At 38.0% G+C, this 7485-nt stretch overlaps 1 long non-coding RNA gene across 2 annotated transcripts in view; it reads right to left on the bottom strand.

Annotated features, from left to right (window-relative positions):
- Nucleotides 1–4713: 4713 nt before the first annotated feature.
- LOC115301827 overlaps nt 4714–7485 on the bottom strand; it is a 33382-nt gene continuing 30610 nt past the window's right edge. For both annotated transcript variants that reach the window (XR_003913312.1, XR_003913311.1), the window contains exons 3-4: nt 5935–6036; nt 4714–4780 (exon numbers count right to left, since the gene is read on the bottom strand). This is a non-coding gene — a long non-coding RNA (uncharacterized LOC115301827). The remainder of the gene's footprint in view (nt 4781–5934; nt 6037–7485) is intronic.

The raw sequence follows: 7485 nt of genomic DNA, 5'->3' as shown, positions 1-7485 counted from the left end.
ACCGACTGAGCCACCTGGGCACCCACGCAAGCATCTTTCTTAAATTCGTAAGATGCCAAGCTTGAGGGCAAATGCCTACAAACTATGTCTGGCAGAACAGAAAGATGGAAAAATAAGTTCCTTAATGGCATTATTGAGTTGCCACACCCATCCTGGACTGCCTATTTCCATACTTCTTGTCCCAGGAGACAAAGCCCTGCCCGCCAGGACCGCTGTGGCAGTTTTCTGTTATTTGCAGCTAAATACATCCCTAACAGACCTCCTTTGACCATGTTCTGACCATCCATGGATATCAGATCAGAACAGATAGCAGTATATCCTATTTTAGAACTTGCTCTAAGTAGAATCCTCTGAGTTTCTGAGCAAACACACATAGAGAAAAAAACTCCACCATGATAAAAATATCACCTGCCCAGAGCTACGTTCTCTCTGACATGTCATATGCATTGATTTCTTCCTGCTTTCAATAAATATGTATTGAATGCTTACTATATACAGTCTAGTCACTAACAATACAAGAATGAAAAAATATGTAAAATCCATCTGTTAATAGAGTTTATATCTAGTTTCCATAAGCAATATCTTGCTTTTGTTTTTAAGAAACATGCTCATTAAATGGAGTGACATTAACTGAACACTTCATTCTCCAAATGGTTAGCTTGGTTTCCTATAGAATTCAAAACTTTCCTTCCGAATAGGTTTAAGGATATAGTTTCCTAACTGAAAAATATCACTAAAGTCATACTGAAACTTAAAAGCAGAGGATTCATGAATGAGTGCTACAATATCAAAATTAAAATTAAAAAATCAATCTTGTCTACCAAAGAACTTTTAGACATTTAGGATTTTACTTTTTTCTTTTCATTTACCTTAATTCTTTGTCTGGGTAATGTAGTAGGGGTGGTGGAAAACAGCCTTCTCTGACGCTCAGACACTGTCAGCAGTTTTTGGAGGAGCAGCAAGCTCACAAAAGATTTAACAGGCTGGGCTCGCCAACTCCACCACAGCTTAAATTATCTATCCAAACTCGGTGACACACTTCTTGAGATCAGCCATTAGACCTTTCATAGATGGGGTTTCGGGAACAGCTGATGTTTAGAGACCAACATTCTTTGTGCATGTAGGTAGGGACTGATGACTTTTTGTCTTTTCCCCCATGGACACAGCATTCTTGGACTGGTCCTGAGTGCTCCCCTGGGTCCATAATGCATGAGCCTCTTATGGAGATAGCTGATTTGGGAAGAGGCACAATGTATAATAACCCTGTGTAAATTATATGAAACCAGAGTGGAACCTAGGCATACAGTAAGTAATTCATGAGTACAACTCAGAATGCTCAAGGCTGGATGCACTATATTTTCTAAAAGATCAGCTCCCTGCTATGATTTAGGTCTAATAGGATACACATACTGTTTGTTTGTCTTTGTATTGGCAATATGCTTATAATGAATTGTATGGCTTCCATGAGCATACTAAGGATTGAGTGAATTAATTTTCCTGTTTGGTGACACCAGCTTGTCCTATTCCAATGCAAAGTGTCAATAATGTCAGAATTGTGCTTGAGCATAAAATATGGATATGTGCGCTTATGCTTGAATACTGGCCTATGAGTTCTTTTTTATTAGACTATTAAACATGTGTGTGTATACATACACACACTCTTACATATAAATATGTAGCTTGTTCCCAGGGTGGTCCATTCAAATGCTGCATACTAATACAGTGTGTATATGCCTCCACATTCCCAGAAGAACACATATTGATTCCAAAGGAAATTAATTTGGAGGCAAACTATATGTTCATTCTCTAAAACTTTTTGTCTGAAAGTCTAGAAGTGAAAATCCTACCTTGTATGAGTTTTCAGGGAACCACCTGTGAGTAACCGTGCCTCACCTATGTTCTTGAGGTAACATGAGGTCATGGATATTCTTTAGACTATACTGCTCTAGTGTTGAAACAACTATGAAAATTTTTCATTTTCAAATTTTGTTGATGAGGTGATTAAAACCTAATATTATGCCGTTTAAGGAATTTTGCAGTAAGTCTAAAGGCTAGAGAGATGATAAGGTCGCATGCCAACTTTCCCCACCCTTTACAAACACATACCTGGAGATTCACTCTTACTGATGACTATCTTTAAAAATTACAGGCATATGAGGACAGGAAAAGATTTTAGGAATAATTTTCAAAGTCAAAATAAAAAATAAAACATTTCTCAAGTCAATTCAGGACTTAATAGAGGAATTAAATGTGTGGTCTTTTATTGGCTTAAAAGAGAAAAATACTAAATTTTACTTTAAGACATTCATGTGTTTTGTCAAATTATACCTGGCTATACTTATCACCTTCCCTTCCAACACTACCAAACACACACACACACACACACACACACACACACACACACACACACAGTCAGAATAAGTCTGAAGAGGATAGGTATGTGCATTCATGGTATTCTGATGCAAGTTTCATATGCTTTAACATTGGTCACTCAGTCACAAGTGATGCATAAAAAGGGAAAGAGGTAAAACTTCTTTGTGTACTTTCCAACAGGTAAATAGAATCACAGTAATTCACAATTCAGAAGAGGTCAAAGGGTGAGATGCTCTCCTGACCAATAAAATATTAAACCTTAACTGAGGATCAGATAATGCCACCATGTTGGATAGCATGTTCTTTTTCTAGGGAATATGCAGTTCTATGATATTATCATTGCTGTTGTTGAATCTATGTGTATTATTGCAACGGCTCCTGTCAAATATTGACACGAAGTTGCTTGGTATGCTCTTTCATATATGAATCTATGTTCACTCTAAATAATTATCTGGGACTGTCAGTTTAAACAAACTGAATTTCTAAATACATGTTCTCAGTTCTGATAACACATTAATATTGTTAAAGTCAGTTCTGGATTCCCTTTGTTTCTCTTAATGTCAATATGCCTGAACAACAGGTCTGATATAACTCAAGTCTCAAGTCACATTCAAGGTTAATAACATATACAAATAAACATTATTTTTCAAGTCAAATTCCGGAGAGAGACAATAAGAAGACAAAAAACATTGCTGATAAGTAAGAAAAATAGTAGCAAAAAGAGCAGTTTTTTACATTTGATAAATCATTTATAGATTACCAATTTCATGATGGAGTCTTTAGTTAGAAAATATCTCCAGTCATTATACAAGTTGATTAATTTACATGGACATGTTTTCAAAAACCAGTCAGAAGGTGGTCAAAACCAAGCCTTTACTATGGTCTTAAAATCTATCACTATGCATGACCTTTAAATGTCTATGGAATCACTTTCCTCAGTGTTTCTAATATACCTGTTAAAACATCCTCAAAAACATGATGGTATTATTCTGCTGGGAAAGTGGCAACTCGGGCAGCAGCTCTGACATTAAAGCTGTTGTTGGTGTTTTATCTTCTTTGTATCGCTTACCCCAAACAGGCCTGATAGCTGCTTGCCTGGAGCTAGGTCAGGGCAGAGGAGCCCCCTGAGCTGGCCGGCTGAGGAGGCCGCCCGCCCAATCCGACCTTCCTCTCCAGCAGTAAGTGGGCTTCCTCTGTGCCATTTCCACACTTGTAAATATTTCAGTCAGTAAGCTCCCCCAGGAGTAGAAAAAAAATCTGACTCTTGCCCCTTCTTTCTTATATCTTTTTCTTCTCACTCAGAGTGGGGGGTGAAGGAGGAGGAGAGGGAAGAAATGTTTTTAAGCTTTGATGCTGAGAAAGGCGAGTGAGGCTTTAAAAAACTTGGTACTCTACCATGAACGTTCCTTTCAGAAAGTTTACTCTCAACATTGTTAGTGATAATGTCAATGCTAATGATATAAAATAAAAACTATTTATTGGTGGGTGCTCTAGGTCAGTGATTTCTAGACTTTCAAGTTTTATGAACCTGAAAATTAATCAACAATAAAAAACAATTGGGAAACTGACATAGAGTTGCCAACTTTTCATTTTCCCAGGAAAGGTAATCTGAATAAACAATTACTATCCTTTATCTCCACTCTTTCATGAAAAGACAATTTGATACCAAAGCAGTAGGAAGAATTCCTGAACAAAATGTAGTTTCTTACCAAAGAGAATAATCTGGCTTAATAAAATGCTCACTACTTTTTCTTTTTGCCATCCAGTAACATCAGTACCTGATATATATCCAAGCCAGAAGCAAAAGGCCAGTGAGCAGACAGATGTTGTCTTTTTAGTTAGTGATGAGTTTTCCATTATTTTCTCTTTAAAATTTTTTTTTAAAGTTGACATATTATACAGTTGACAATGTCTCTAGCTGTTTGTCTCATCTCCTTTCAATACTTTTCTCCTCTGTATGTTACTCTCTTCTATGCCTACCCTCCCAATCCAAAAGATACTGGCCCCTTAATACTTCCTAGTAGATAGACTTCTGTTGCTCTTTCTAGAAAATTACTTTCCCTGCAATTAAAACTTGTAGTCCTTCTGTGTGGTGTGAGTTCAGATGCATGTCACTGGTCACAGAAGTTGAGCTGATAAGCTAATTAGCACTAACATACGTATGATAACTAGAAGAAGTAATACATTAACAGAAGCATTAGGTATAATGTGGATATTTGGAAACACAGGACTCCAACCTATTCACTTTTTTCTAATTAACACGAGTATTTATGGTTCTCGATGTTTCCACTAAAGTAGTTTCAGAAACTGAAGGGACTCCATTTTAGAAAGACTCCATCTCTGCTGTTTTTCTGCTGAGCTCCATTTATTCATGATATCTATTTCGCCTCTGAATACGTCATAGAAGCTATGTTCGCATTTCAAGGGGGAAGCAAGAAAGTTAATCAGTCTCTGAGTTTTGTACTAGGCCCCAAACTCCTAATAACATCTAAGAGAGTCAGATCCCAAACAGGTTCCAGGACATTGGCTTCAAACAAACCTCAACTGACAGGGGCATCAATACCCCCTACCTTTGGTAATTTATAAAATAACACCGATTGTTCACCTAACATTCGCCTTTGACCAGGTTCTGGATTCCCAAAGGAACAGTACCCTAGACCCCTTTGTAATATAAATCTATAACCCCAAGCAACAACAAGACTCATTCTCCTTTCCTTTCTGAGTCTCCAAGACACTCCATTTGTTGTTCTTTACCTGTCACTTATACTCTTTGGGAAACTCTGTTTTCATGTTTTCTAGCTTGTGTTTTGATTTCCATCCTGCATGAAGCCCACGACCTCTTGGTTGGTCCTATAAAACTCTCCCCTGGGTTCTCAGGATCAGCCTGTCTGCATCATCACCATTAACTAAAGCTTTCATAACTCATTATACTCCATGGAGCTTGTGTTTTGAAGTATTTTTATCAAACAAAATTTAGTGTAAGCCATATTTGACCTCCCATTTTATTATACATACACATCTGTCAATCCAAGCTTCCAGTCACTATGAAGTAGTCAGTATATAATCTTACTAAACTGGTAGAAACCAACAAACAAGAAATTCGTCTTTTTAAACAGTATGTGCTGCCTTATCATTGTGGATGGATAATTTCCTTTGACATTTCAGAATAGTGACTGTAAAACACATGGATTCTCTAATACTACCACCTCTTTCCCTGTAGTCCAGCAAACCCAGATTTAGAATTACTGGTGAAACACTATAGACTGACTTGATGCTAAATGATCAAAATATGAAATTAAATAAACCAAGGACCCTTCCTTGATATGGTCAGGGTCTACCTTCTGATATGGATAACCAGGATTTCTACCTCCTCCTTGCTTATTCTGTTTATTTCTTGACCATCCAGGGCTATCCTCTGGACCCAGCACTTAAGCCCTGTTATCTTCTGTTATCTTAAGCACTGTGAATAATTCAAGTACTTCCATCTTAGCAGGGGAACCAGCAGCTGCTACCACGGTGACAGTAAGTAAGACAGTAGAGTGTAAGGTTAAGAGCAGTCACCTGAAGGTGGACCATCCTCTGGGTTTGAATCTCAGCTCTTCCACTTTTGCGTTCAGGGACTAGGGCAAATTTCTGACCCACTCTATGTCTCACTTTTCTTATCTGAAAAACAGAAATAATAAAAGTACTTACCTCCTAGAGTTTTATGAGGATTAAATGACCTGTGTAAAGCATTTATCAAAATAATGGCATATAACAAAAAAACCATAAAATACCTAGGAATAAACCTAACCAAGGATGTAAAAGACCTGTAGAATGAAAACTATAGAAATCTTACGAAAGAAATTGAAGAAGACACAAAGAAATGGAAAAACATTACATGCTCATGGATTGGAAGAATAAACATTGTGAAAATGTCATTATTACCCAAAGCAATCTACACATTCAATGCAATTCCTATCAAAATTGCACCAGCATTCTTCTCAAAGCCAGAATAAACTATCCACAAAAAAAACCCCAAATAGCCAAAGTAATATTGAAGAAGAAAATCAAAATGGGAGGCATCACAATCCCAGACTTTAGCCTCTACTACAAAGCTGTCATCATCAAGACAGTATGGTATTGGCACAAAAACAGACACATAGACCAATGGAATAGAATAGAGAACCCAGAACTGGGCCCACAAATGTATGGCCAATTAATTTTTGACAAAGGAGGAAAGAATATCCGATGGAAAAAAGACTGCCTCTTTAGCAGGTGGTGCTGGGAGAACTGGACAGCAACATGCAGAAGAATGAAACTAGACCACTTTCTTACACCATACACAAAAATAAACTCAAAATGGATGAGGGACCTGAATGTGAGACAGGAAATCATCAAAACCCTAGAGGAGAAAGCAGGAAACAGCCTCTTTGACCTCAACTGCGGCAATTTCCTACTCGACACATCCCCAATGGCAAGGGAATCAAGAACCAAAATAAACTATTGGGACCTCATCAAGATAAAAAGCTTTTGCACTGCAACAATCAAGAAAACTAATAAGCAACCAACAGAATGGGAAAAGATAGTTGCAAACGACATATCGGATAAAGGGCTAGTATCCAAAATCAACAAGGAACTCACCAAACTCCACACCCAAAAACCAAATAATCCAGTGAAGAAATGGGCAGAAGAAACGAACGGACACTTCTCCAAAGAGGACATCCAGATGACCAACAGGCACATGAAACGATGCTCAGCATCACTCATCATCAGGGAAATACGAATCAAAACCACTGAGATACCACCTCACGCCAGTCAGAGTGGCTAAAATGAACAAATCAAGAGACTATAGATGCTGGCGAGGGTGTGGAGAGACGGGCACCCTCCTACACTGTCGGTGGGAATGTAAACTGGTGCAGCCACTCTGGAAAACAGTGTGGAGGTTTCTCAAAAAACTATCGATAGAACTCCCCTATGACCCAGCAATAGCACTGCTGGGGATTTACCCAAGGGATACAGAAGTGCTGATGCATAGGGGCACATGTACTCGAATATTCATAGCAGCACTGTCAACAATAGCCAAATCATGGAAAGAGTCTAAATGTCCATCACCTGATGAATGGATCAAGA

The sequence above is a fragment of the Suricata suricatta genome, chromosome 9 (genome assembly GCF_006229205.1).
Source record: "Suricata suricatta isolate VVHF042 chromosome 9, meerkat_22Aug2017_6uvM2_HiC, whole genome shotgun sequence".
Lineage (NCBI taxonomy): Eukaryota > Metazoa > Chordata > Mammalia > Carnivora > Herpestidae > Suricata > Suricata suricatta.
The sequence above is the reverse complement of the archived record's forward strand: the minus strand, read 5'-3'. Positions and strand labels throughout refer to the sequence as shown.